Source organism: Rattus norvegicus, chromosome 2 (assembly GCF_036323735.1).
Source record: "Rattus norvegicus strain BN/NHsdMcwi chromosome 2, GRCr8, whole genome shotgun sequence".
NCBI classification, from domain to species: domain Eukaryota; kingdom Metazoa; phylum Chordata; class Mammalia; order Rodentia; family Muridae; genus Rattus; species Rattus norvegicus.
The window spans coordinates 42752408-42766370 of NC_086020.1; the positions used below are offsets into that span (position 1 = coordinate 42752408).

The window sequence follows — 13963 nt, forward strand, 5'->3', positions numbered from 1 at the left end:
ACTGTTTCTGCTGAGTTATTTCTACATTCTCTAAGAAGCCTTGAAGAATAGCAATCTTACAAAAATGCATACAGAGTTTACAAGGGCCGAAAAGTTAAGTACAAAAATAAACTGTTGAACAGAAGCACCCACAAAATTATAAATAGATAGAAGAAAAGAATGAACCTTTGATTGTCAGTTATAAATTTACGTTTGGCCCCTGAAAAAAGCAAATTTGACTCACATTTTATAATTATTGTCTTTGTTTACAAGAAAAAACATTTTGAGCACATGCCTGTCGATTGAACATTTTAAGTGTCTTCGACCTCATTATATACCTGGATTCTGAAGTCCCTGGGATGTAGGCAAAAGATCCTTTGTGTCCTATTCAAGTTTAATGATGAGCAGTGAATCAGACGTAGGAATAGTAGATTTATAGACAATGCTAGGATAAATACCTATATGCTGTATAAATGTTTGTATTTGAGAGATGATATCATTTATATAGTCAAATGGTATCTGTGTGTTCTTCATCTATGTTGTACATCAAAAATGTACACCCATGAGCCCACAGACTGCATGGGTCTGCCCATCCCCCACTGTCTCGACATCATTGAATACTACATTTGCCTCCTTCCTCCTATGATGGTCCCTTTTCCTCACTGTAGTTACATTTCTTGGGTTTCTACAGAGGTTCATTTTCTAACCGGCCACTGGCTGCTGCTGTCTCTCCTTCTGTGGTGCCTATTTGCACATCTCTCTCAGGTTGTTGGTTTCCTATGAGCTAATCCACAGGGCCCCTTTAAGACAAGTAATGAAAACCTCCGTACTATGGCTGACTTTCCAGCCACCACTGCCAGCTTACCTTGCGTCAGTGGTGGGTAGCGCTTTCATTCCTCAGCCTCCTCAGATTTCCACACTGGAGATTGCCTTCTCAGCTCCGCCATTCCCACCATCTCGGTCAGCAAACTATGTGGGAAATATGTGACGGCCTCAAGGAAAACAGATACAACAAATTCTATTCTTACATATGCCCCAGTTAATTAAAACTGTCTAGTCAAAACCCCAGACGAAACCGAGACAGATAAATGATTTTATTTTCCAGAGAAAAATCAGCATTATTTTGTAAACATTAAGCAATCAGGACAAAGTAAACAAAGTCAAAAGGAGACCCCACCCAATGACACAAACAAAACAAAAACAAAGAATCGACAATCTCTTTTTCTTCAGAAACCCCGTGAGCCTTGGCACCAATGAGTTCATTTATATTTGGAGGTCTGAGATGTAATGGAGAAGCTAGAAGTGAGTCTTAGAGGAGAGAGGAGAGAGAGAGAGTGGGATGAGACTGTTGGTCAGAGAGATAAAGTTGTCCAGGGACTGATCTTTGGTGGCGGGGGATGACAAATCCCTGAAGTGTTTATGGGAAGGGGCTGTCTCAGAGCACTGGAGTGTGGAGCATGTCAGCCCACAGCGAGAGAGAGGCAGTCCACCCAGCCAACTGAGTGCATCTGTTTGTGAAGTGACAAGAAGTCCTCAGGAGCAAATGACAATGACACAGGCTAGGGAGGAGTTAAGATTAATGGTCCCTCATTATGGACTTTCACTGAGACATCCTCCTCCCCCACTCCTTACACCTTGGTCTGTGGGTGGCAAGACTGTTAGACATACCTTCTTGTAGTAGGAAGAACAGTTATGATAGCTTAGGTCAACAGTTGTCGATAAATTCCACCTGGGACTTGTTACATTAGCTCATTATTCTGTTGTTCTTCTGAATGTGTTAGTCCGCAAACATGTTGTCACAGATGAGCCACCCATTGCTTTTCTGAAAGCGATTCAGTCAAGCATACCCACATCGTAACATGGAATGGCAAAGAAGGTCTCCACTTGGTCTTCTGTACCAACATGAAGATCAGTTTGGTTTGCACAGGGTGATTGATACCCACAGATCTGATGTGTCTGAGATGGAATGTGGTCTTTGTCGTGAGTATCACCAACGCGGTGACATGGTTAGGAGTCATTTGGGTCCTTCTGAAACCTCCAGTGAGAGTCATGCCATGATCATGGTGGAGTCGCCGACTGCGCACAGCTTTTGTTTGTTTTTATTTACATTTGTTGTCACAGGTGTCGTGTCACTATGAATGCTATTGCTGTTCAGTAATAGCAGTTGCAATTCTGAAAATTGTCTTAAATGTTTGCTGCTTGAGGTGGGGTGTGTGTGTGTGTGTGTGTGTGTGTGTGTGTGCATACGCACGCGTGACACACACCCTTCTATTTTGAAAGAAAAGAGCAGAAACGTAATTCTCTCTCTCTCTCTCTCTCTCTCTCTCCTCTTCTGTATATCCTATATAACTTCCTTGAGCATATTACAGTGAGGCTTCACTATGACCTGTGACAGACAACATGATTTGACAAGAGTTTGGAACTCCCAGTGTCATGGATAAGGACAGATAAATAAGGGAACTGTCAAGTTTCATGACACAAATGGGGGTCTCATTCTAAGGAGACTCACCTGAGTTTTGTTTGGCTCTTGTACCATGTTTCAGAGTTACTCAGTATGTTTCTTCATTAACACAATATGGGTTACCTAGTCAAATCCTAGGTTGAAAAGATAGAAAGGAAGATAGAGAGCTAGCCTTGAACCTTTTCCTTTTAACCCTTCTGCTCAAGAGCATCTGTGGATTGATCCCAATAGTAAGGGTTTGTAGGACTAGATCACTAGAAACCCAAGAGTTTGGTGGGAGTCTGATTAAGCAGCAGCACTTGGAGTACGGGATCACGCCTGAGTCCCAGGAGTTACAGCCACAGGCCCAGCAGGGCTGCTGCTGCTGAATCCACAGAATGGCCTGTTGTACTTTCCAGCATCTGCCACGCCCTTACTGTGGGATGCTATCTTATGATCCCAACTGATGGGGAAATAGAAACAAACAAACAAACAACAAAACCCAAACTTTCCTTTTATCTCCACTCTTTCCTACTTTCCAACCCGAGTAATCAGAGACCGTCTTGTCTGGGCAGGATGGAGACCCTGGAAAGAGAGGACACCCTGTAGTATGTGAGGTCCTAACCACAGGGTGGGGGAGGAGACCCAAGGTACAGTTTGGGGTTGGAATTTGGAACAAGCATTCTTGTTGCCAAATATAATCCTATTTGCTACAAATTTTAAAACGTATGTCTCTAATAGTACTCTGAAACAAATTCTACAATGGTGTCCCCAAGCAAACCTCAATGAGCAGTGGAAACCCAGGAACATGCGCCAAACATGCGTCCTGTGTTATCATTTTCAACAAAGGTGTTACAAGTCCACACCCCATTGCAAATATTTAAAAGTGCCTTGATACCTTGTTATAGCTGTGTTTTCACCCTTTCCCTTCCTATCTCTGTCTAGTAATCAAGAGCAATATGGTCTCCATATTGTAGCAAGTATTCTTTCACTCTTTACATAACTATGTCCCAATAGAGCCCAGAAGTATGCAGCAAAGATATAGAAAGTATGGCTGGTGGGAGGGAATGTGAAAGCCTTTCTCTCCCATCTTATGCTTACGTTTTCCTCTGTCTCTTCATCCTTTGTCCCTTTTCATTCTTTGGATGAAACTTTATTAATACCCCACCCCCAATCCCTACAGTCTATGAAGAGGAGACAGAGGAACGGGGCCACATAGATACTAGACCTTAGCAAAGCAAACATACCCACCCTCCCACACGCATTGGCAGCTGCCTCTCAATGGCCTCTGCCTCTAATCAGTGAGCTGTTCAGGGAGACGGGGAGAGAGGCAAGTTGATATTTCCATTAACTTTCTCCCTGCTTCTGAATAACTTGCACTCTTAGAAAGGTCGAGACTTCAGAAATCAATGGGGCTTGCTGAGCATTCTGCTAATAAAAACCCAGTGCTCATCTGCCTGCCTCCCGCTCTTTTTACTTTGCCCCACTCTTTGATGGGTCACTAATCTCAAAGGAAATGATCACGGGAAAGCAGAGATTCTGGAGAGAAATCATCTCTTGGTGAGCTGTACCACTTTATGTCATGAGCTACGTCTTAGTTCAGTTTATGAATCATGGAATTTGGTGCAGGCTAAACCATATCAGAGACAACGTTACTTTCTCCCTCACACCATGCTTCTCAAAGAGATGCATGCAGTGGCAGAGCAAAGGCAATGTCTCTTCCTGCTGGTGCTTTTAGTCTCATTGACTGGACATTCGTTACTTACATGGAGTATGTTTATTACATGTAACAAATAACTGGTATGGTCCCCACTGATGACTTTAGAGGTGGAATATGCCAGGACTAAGGAGAGGTAGGGCAGGTGGTGGTAACACCAGTGTTTAAACAGCACAGAGGATGTAAAATATAAGGTGAAGGAAAGGCTATCTGTCTACAGTATGCATGGAGGATTTTTAAATTACCTGCAAATTTATTTTACACTCAAATGGAAATGTTTTAGTTAATTAGACAACAATGCCTTTAAAACTAATAATTATTCTAACACAAGTTGTTTTAACAAAGTTATTATCTTTGAGCATTTTAATGACTATTTTAAAATAACCATATGGATGTTCTTTTTTAACTCCCTGTAGAGAGTATTTGTCTTTTAGTACTAAGTTTCCATATCCATCACACACACACACACACACACACACACACACACACACGCACGCACACGCATACACATATCACAATATTTGCCATTTTCCATGACCTCTATTTTCCCTCTTAGTACCTTTTTTAATCCAAACCTCCTTTTCTAAAACAATTTGACATCCAGTGAAGAGCACGTTAAGGAGCTGGTGAAAATCTTGGTGCTAATATTGTGGCTGGAACCGTAGGACATGTCAGTCACAGCAAAACAATGCCATCTAAAACTTCTGTACGGGGGTGCAAATGTAGCTGCATTCTTAACTCCAGCATGCTTGATAGAATATCATTGGTACAGATTCAGGCCTATACGTTAATTTACGGTGGCTGCCACTCAGCACCACAACAGATCATTCATTTTAACTTGATTTGTATTTGAAAAATAGAAATTTATGAAAAGATAGATAACAGTTTAAAACAGTGACTTAGCAAGATTTCGATTACAAATAGAAGTAATTGACTCAGAGCAGCTACACACACACACACACACACAGGTACACGTTCGACAACAACAAAAGAACAGGAAACCCCCATGCACACCAGTTACATAGAAATGTACAAAAACAAATGGACTTTGTTAGATTTAGGAAACTCTGGGAATAAGACAGCTCCTCTGTTTGGTACCATATGGCTAACATTTTCCATGTGTCCCTGTGTTTCTACTCTCTGCTGTCTCCTCTGTAATTGCCACCCACATCTTGGTCATTAACTTTTACTTAACCCTAAACGCAATCTTCCTCTGCATATCACTGTGAGCAGGTTTTCTTCAACCTTGCATTGAAGTCTCAATGTTACATAGGACCCACCATGTTCTAATGATAGACTATTAATATTGTAATCCTTGTTGAACACGATAGTACATGCCTTTAACATCAGCCTTCGGAAGGATCTCTGTGCATTCAAGGCCAGCTTGGTCTACATAGTGAGTACCAGGACAGCCAGTACTATATAGAGAAACCCTATGTTAGGAGTACTATTACTGTGAAAAAAACACTATGACCAAAAAGCAAGTTGGGGAGTAAAGGGTTCAAATGATTTACCACTCCTTATAGCTGCTCAGCATCAAAGGAAGCCAGGACAGGAACTCAAACAGGGCAGGAACCTGGAGGCAGGAGCTGATACAGAGGCCATAGTGGCATGCTACTGACTGCCTTGCTCCACATGGCATTTCTAGCCTGCTTTCCTATACAACCCAGGACCACCAACCCGTGAGTGGCATCACCCGCAATGGGTTAGACCTTTCCTATTGTGGGTGAAGGGCATAGTGGTTTTTATCATAGACTTGCATGGTTTCTTAAAGTACTTAATGAGCTTCAAGTTTACAAAGAACCATTAAATCCTACTTCACCTATTGAAAAGACATGAGACCATCTCCACATGTGCAACACTTGAGATATTGTAAGATGTAATTGCAGACATAGACTGTCAGATGTGGATCAAGCACTAATTCTTTGTTCCCTGCAAGAGCAATAAGTACTCTTGATCGCTGAGTCGTTGCTCCAGCTCCAGATTATATGACTTTTGAAACTGGCAGAAGGAGTGACAGAACTGGAAAGAGGTATTAAAATATCCATTATATATATATATATATGTATATATATATACACATACATATTCAGTGAGGATGAGATAGGTAACAAGCATATGGCCCAACACCTCTCTTCATCCTGCTGCAAATGTCACTTTCTTTGTCCTGACCCACTGTGCCATGTCATGTGGAGAGTATGTATCTACAACACTGTGTTATGTAGAGAATATGTGTGTACAACACTGTGCTATGCTGTGTAGAGAGGTTGTGTCTGAAACACACACACCGTGCTGGGTTGTGTAAGGGTATGTATCTACAACACTGTATTGTATCAAGGGTAATGCATCTACAACACTGTGTGTCGTGTAGCTCCAATGTGTGCAAACATGGATTTCAGCCTGTACACATCCCTTTACTTGTGCTTGAGTGTGGTAGCATGAGGCTGTTTGACCAGTTGCTTCATTTTGCCAGTAGACATGTCTTTACTGGTGATAGTCCCAACTCTGATAGTTGTATCATGTCCCATGTGCAATATTCCTGTGGATGCAAAAGAATGAATAAATCAGCTGCATATATATATATATACATATATACATATATATATATATATATATATATATATATATATATATACTCACATGACTCCAAGTTAACTGAAATAATGATCTAAGTAGAATAATTGCATTATCGAATGTAGATTTTGCATTCAAACATTGAGCCTTTAGGAATTTGTTTGGGTTGGGTTTTGGTTTGGTTTGGTTTGTTTGGTTTTTGTCTGTTTGGGTTTGGATTTGTTTGGGGTTTGGTTCTCTATGCAGCTTGGCTCTCCTGGAACTCCCTCTGCAGACTAGGCTGGACTTGAACTCAGAGAGATCCTCCTGTCTTTGACTCTTGAGTGCTGGGATTAAAGGTGTACACCACCATTGCCTTCCCGAGTTTTTAGTTTTAAGCCAAACATTCTCTAGCCTTTCAGAGAGCCTACCTAACAAATATGAGAAACTCAAAATTTGAAATTATAATTTGAAGTTACTAACGAGGATTGACCCCTGTTTCTTAGTTAACATTAAATATAGTGTCTTTTGATTTTTAATCTTTTAACTGTAAAACAATTACATCCATCCAATATTTTTGTCTTTGAGGATTTCACATGTATGCAATGAAATATGATTATATGCAATCTGTATTTACCCCTCCAACTCCTCTTGTATTTATCCCAGTATTTCCTCCTCAGAGCATCATTGCCTTGTCCTTCTCTTCCTCCTCCCTTCCTTCCTTTTCCTGACCCATTAAGTCCTATTATTGCTGCCCATGTGTGCAAGAATGTATGGCTAGCCACTGGAACACTGGAAATCAACCCAGACTCTGTCAGGCCTTGAAGATTAAAACGATTATTTCAGTAGCTCTCTCAGCCAATAACCCCTCAGTAGAGGGTAGTGCTTGGAGATCTTCTTATCTATCTAGCTTGATCTTGTGTAGGGGTTGGAGGTTGATAAAGATGTCCCATTGAGGGTTGAGTACCCAGTCTTCTGATCTCAATACCTTCTACATTGCAAAGAGAAACTTTTCTAACCAAGGTCGGGAGAAGTCCATGATTATGGCCATAACTATATTTAGAAGGTGATTTGACCATATTGCCATTTACCACAATAATCCTGGCAGGTTCTTCTCAGGGGGTTCTGTCCTCCCTAGCCACAGTCTCTTGACCAGGGTTACTGTGACAGGCAGAATATGTTCCATGGAGTAGGTATCAAGTCCAATCAAAAAGCAGTTAGTTATCCCCATGATAATTCTACAGCTGTCAAACAGGTGGGTTTTCTTAGCAGGTCAGTAAGGACTTCTATGTAGGGCCTGGTGCTGAGTAAGATAATTGATCTCTTTTCTTCCCCAGTGGTCTGTATGGCACCTTCAGGCACCAGGAAAGCTAGTGAGCGGGAAGGAAGTTTGACAGTCAATTTAAGACACACATCTTTCTCCACATCTTGCACCCAAACTATGTGATATCTTCAACAATAGTGTCTTACTATGTAGTTATGGTGGGAACCTGGGTAATAGGAAAGGTTTTTCTAAATACTTAGTCAATCAAAAAATATAGAATATGCTCTTGCTCTCTTGTTCTCTCTTGCTCTTTTACCATTCTCCACCTTTGTCCCTTCTCTCCTCATTCCCCTCCCCTCTTCTTTCCACGTGCCAATGGTTGCCCTCTACTACTCTCCTCCTCCTCCTCTTCCTCCTCTTCCTCTTCCTCTTCCTCTTCCTCTTCTCTCTTTCTGTCTCTCTCTCTGTCTCTGCCTTTCTCTGCCCCTACTACCCTCTTAACTCCCTATCCCCTGAATAAACTCTATTTTATACTCTATATATAGTAAAATAATAATATCCATATATAAGCCATATATATAATATATTATAAAATTCTTTCAAACTACCCTTTGTTTTTATTCTGGGTGCCAAGGGTAGCTAATCTAGTATGTCTTCTTCATGTTGTTTTCACCTGCACTGACAGGATCATATATGTTAGCACACATGCAATTTGTAAGTTCATACTGAAGATATCGTTCTAAAATGCTGGAGTACTTTTTTAACATATAGTATTATTTCAGATATTTTTAAAAGTAATTTGTTTAGAAATCCTACAGCATGAGTATAATTTGATGCTGATCTTTATTGCATGACAAATACTTTTATGGTTTGAATTTCTGAATCCTTGTCTTGGAATATTTCTGGCATATTGGTTATTAAGTGGGATGAGAATCCTCTAAAACTTTTAAGATTAAGATGTAATATAATTTCACACCAGGAGAGGATTCCTTACAGTAATTCACTTGAGGTTTATTGTTGCTTTCTGTTTTACCATTTGGATACAAGTAAACTGTAGCCTTCCTGAAAAAAATCTATATTTATTTTAAAATAAGCAATAAATTTTAAATTTTAAATAAATAAATTTATTAAATAAGATAGATGCAAATTAAAATAATGCAGAGTCTGGTTTTTTCTTTCAAATATGCTGTGGATATTTCCATATTTTATATTTGATACTAAATATTAAGTGTCCTTTCTGTATCCCAGTATATGTCTTCTGCCTATTCTACTGCTATGAATACTTCTAATTAAATTTAGTGAATGTTCTAGATGCCCTAGTCATGAAATGCCTTCCATATGACAATAGACCAGTTCTTCTGCAAATGTATCTTCTCATTGTTTAAGAGAGATGGTTTAAGCTTTGACTGTATGGTCCGAAATGACTTACTTTTAATAAATTAAATCATGAGCAGGCTACCAAAGGACATGATAGTTTTAGGTAATCAAGATAAGTTTTCAGTGAATTTCTTTATAATTTTAGCTGGTACTGTTTCTCAGTTACAGAACATGCAGAAATTGAATACAGCAGCAACGTGCTGAAATGCCACACAGTTTCCCAATGCTTAGCAATCAAAACCCTGTCTTCATGAAGAGCTTCTCAAGTGTCAGTCATGAACGTGCCGAACAGCATGCCTTCAGCCTTTGCTCGATGTTGTCAGAAGTCAAATGTCATCGTTATTGATATGGTCATTAGTTAACACTTAATGAGTTCCAATAATGTTTCTGGGTGTCATAAACACACAAAAACATTGAAACAAATAAATTGTACCTTACTGAAAAATCCATATTTATATTAAAATTAACATATTAAAATATATGTGAATAGCAATAATTTTTGTACTGTAAAGTAGCTTTAATTTGTTTCTGTAAGTAAAATACTACAATAAGCTATGTTTATACACACATACATATATACACACAAACACGTTTATGCCCCACTTATATTCACATACATATACATATGTCTGTACATATGTATTTAGATGTGTGTGTATATATATATATATATTAAATGGTGTCTCAATGAGAATTAGTAAGCTAATGAATATTATATAAAACACAAACAGAAAGAACCTGAAATTCAGTGGGGAAAGCTGATTCCTGTCACCTCCTGTTACTGAGAAGCACAACAACGAGTAGAGGCTTAGGAAACACCCAAGTCCAGAAGCCAGTGTGGGGCTGTATTATGCAGTGGTTATGGAAGCAAGACGTTATGACTTAGCCTTTTTGATTACCTGAAAGGGACATTGAACATTGAAGGGGTCTGAAGAGAATGGAATCTTCAAACACAAAGAAAGAATATGAGTTTTTGAAGAAGCTGTTGGCTCTCTGTTCCTCTTTTCTAGAACCAAACTTTGAAAGGAAGGAGGAAAAAGAAAAAAAAGAGTGACCCCAAGACCTCCGTCTCTACTCTGGCTCATAGGTGTTTGAAGGCAGCTTTACCAAATTTCAATTTTCTAAGGAGTCAGCCTCCTTTTCACAAAAGGATTTTATGAGAAGGGACATGGGGGCACAGGGTAGTGTTCCCCATTTTTTTTGCTTCGAGTCTGTAAAATTTACGCAATATGTATAAATGTTTATGTGCTATCTGTGTGAACGTATCCACATGCACATACCCTTGGAGGCAGAGGTCGGGGGCAGGCATCTGGTGCCCTGCTCCATCCCTTGAGATGGCTTCTCACTGTGCGCTGGCAAATAAAGAAGTCCCCTCTCCTCCATTCCTCCACAAAACTATGGTTGTGGTCATCCATGTAACCATGTTCAACTTTCTGTATTGGTCCTGCGAATCCTCCTGTTTGCAGAGCATGGGTCACACCCAGGACCCTATGTAACTTTTTAGTGAAAACATTAACAGAAGCATTTTGATTTGCTCTATGTCTGAATTCACATTTGAATAGTAAATTAGCCATATTTTCCCTCACATCTCTCATTCGAGGTAGTTAATACTAGTCTAATCTTGGATGGTCTGCTAATCCTATGCTTTCTGCAGGACTGAAAAATTTAAAGATCACAAAAAAATAATAATAATCGGTCTTGGTGTTGCTCGATCTGAGGCTACAGCATATCTACAGGAAGCTGACGAAGGCATACCAGTCAGTGGCTAGTGATTAGTGATCCTTAACTGATCAAAACCCTGATGTTGAGATGACCTATAAAGTCTGTAACAGTTCACCCAGAACTACAAGTTCTGTGAAGTGACCGTTTTCTTTTAAATACCACAAAGCAGAGAAGTCCTCAATATTATTCATTTTTAGAACTCGTTTCTAATCTATCATAGTACTCGGTCTATTGATTTCTGAAAATCACACATTCATTAATTACTATCTAATCAAGTATCATTTTGTGATTTACTGATCATAACTCTTAAAACTCAAATTCTAGTACAGAATAGGAAAAAACTGTCTCTATAGTCAAAACAAACTCCTTCTTTTATATTTGCCTTGAGTCCGCAAAAACTTCCCAACTTAAGGTTATTCATTAATTTGTAATCTTAGCTCCCTGAACCGGGAGATAAATTATATTTTTCTTTGTTATGCTTCAAGAATTTTTAGTGCTTATTCTTATTCTAGTTGCTCAGTTGTTACTCTCTAGCTTGTTTTATCTTACTTGATACAGTTACATATTTTTTAAAAAAAGAGAAAAGAGAAGTTCACCTTAAAACTATTAAGCTGAACGGAAGGTATTTAACTCAGTAACAGAAGTCATGACTAACATCTGTGAGGTCTCAATTTCAGTTCCCAGCTCTTGGGGGGGAAAAATCAATCGAAATTTCTTTTGAAAGTATATTTTAATTTAAAAATCTCATTGAATGACCTAATAAGTGAGTCATTTTGTGTTTCCAATCTATAAAGTGTCTGCTTATGTCATCGCCCATAAGTGGAAACACAGCTAGCCAGTAACAGCTGTGAAACCGAGATACCTGGGAAAAATTCAGACTTCTTGTTCTTGTTCTTGTTGTTGTTGTTGCTGCTGCTGCTGCTGCTGATGCACAACATGCCACTTTGGCCTAGGAATAGAGCAGAAATAGAATGTACTAAAAACAGACAAAAAATGTCAAATGAATTTATTAGAGTGGAAATTATAGTGCTACATTATTTCTGTCTTTCCCAAATGCTACATTCTAAGGCAACCTGCTTGCTTGCATGGGATAAGAAGTCGTGCTGGTTTTGAAATAGTTAATGACTGTCATGTTATCCCTACCATAAAAGAAAGAGGACAGATACACATAACTTAAGTGGGCCCCAGAGCTTCGTCTCCCTGTAAGTGTGAGGATGGAAAAACACTGGCCCTTAGAGTTCATTCTCAGGGGGGTAAAATTAATTTGGGGGAGGGGGGAAGTAGAATGAGAGGCACAAATCTCAGCCATATGGTCAGGCTTCTTCAAATGTGTTTGTCTTCCGGCAGTATTTCACTTCTGAGTGCCTTCACTCCACTCTTCAGCACAGGGTCAGGAACTATATCTGCCTAACAGTACCACTGAGTGGATTAAGTGAGATTATCCTGTGAAGCTCTTAGAAGATGAGCAGAAATATTACTAATACACCTAGATCTTGAATAATAACACTTAAGTATATACTGTAACAAACCAGTTTGAATTACTGTGTGATACCTGATTTGAAGCATTGGGAGCTCATTAAGAACAATTGAAGCTGAAAGGGTTTTGGGAAGGATCACAAATGACCTGAGGAGAGAGATCCAGTCCCTTCTAAACAAAGGTGCTGCAAGGACATTGCTCGATCACAGGGAGTCCCAGTAACTTTCCTCAAGTCCCTTTGTGCTATATGGTGCCATCTTTCTGCATGCAAAATTCAAATTGCTTTAAAGAAAATCCCCTAGTTCTTCCTCCTCCCAGGAATGAATTCTTGACCTGGGACCATCAATTCATCAAATCTTAGCAGTTCTCAAACTAATTATATACATACATATATATATATATATATATATATATATGTGTGTGTGTGTGTGTGTGTGTGTGTGTGTGTATTATATATATATATATCATTTGATTTAGAATTTATAAGAGATGAATCCACTTCACCCCAGTAGTGTTTTTCTGTAAGGACAAGAATTCACTAGGGAAACCCTAAGTGAAGGTAAATAGTATGTTAAGTGTTGCCAGTATTCCTTTTAATATGAAGCAATTGCATAATGGCCTTCTTAAACACCCAAGTTAAAAGAGATACATTAACGTTGCGCACATTACCACGGAGAAGCCCATTCTCCGATTTCAGACAAGTACCATTCAAGAGCCAACCTACTATTCCAAGAGTTTACTATTTTATTCTTGCTCCAAAATGGCATCAACAGCGATGGGGTGCTTTCGGGGGATTATTGAACAGAATTTCTGCAACAAAGGGGCAGGCTCCTGGAAATGAAAAGGGAGCTCTCCTCCCAGCTACACACCCCCTAATCAAACAAGCAGCTTTATGACATGCGCAAACAGAGTAGAAGTCTAAGTGACTTCTGCAGAACTAGCTTCCCCAGGATTTCCTGTCCAAAAACCATAGTGTGGAAATCTGCACTTAACTGGTTACAAATCATCTAGTAAGCAAGGCTTCTCCACCCCCATATTTTTGTTTAAAAAAACAACAACAAAAAAAAAAACCGAACATACCTATCATTTGCACATTCTCTCTGGACTTCTTTTGTTCCCTTTCTTTCCGTTGAATAGATGGAAAATTAAACAAACAAACAGAAAAGCCTTCCCCCATAGTAATATCTATTTGTTCAGTGTGTCATTTCCCAGTGAGGTTGTTTGCAGGCTTCCTTAGCCCTTTTCCCTCCTCCTGCTTGGTAATTACTTACTGAAAGAAATCTGCTCCTTCAGGGCAAGCTCTTCCTTTTAACCCCTTTAGCTCACTCTTCTTTGGAGGCGAGCGGAGTGCGCTGCTCTGCAGTGTCTGGGAACCCACCTAGAGGGCCCCCTTGACGCCAGCACATCCCCTGTCAGGCAGCAGTCTGCAGCTGA

At 39.6% G+C, this 13963-nt stretch overlaps 1 protein-coding gene and 1 long non-coding RNA gene across 11 annotated transcripts in view; one reads left to right on the plus strand and one right to left on the minus strand.

Moving 5' to 3' along the window:
- Pde4d (phosphodiesterase 4D) overlaps positions 1-13963 on the plus strand; it is a 1514231-nt gene that overhangs the window by 1004071 nt on the left and 496197 nt on the right. The window lies entirely within an intron of this gene.
- LOC108350210 (uncharacterized) lies at positions 1056-13940 on the minus strand. 2 transcript variants are annotated; one of them, XR_005501462.2, is made up of 3 exons: positions 13801-13940; positions 11915-12001; positions 1056-6675 (listed from the first exon to the last, which is right to left on the minus strand). It is a non-coding gene; the product is annotated as an uncharacterized LOC108350210 (long non-coding RNA). The 2 variants fall into 2 exon arrangements; XR_005501460.2 differs by lacking the exon at positions 13801-13940 and adding an exon at positions 13610-13771.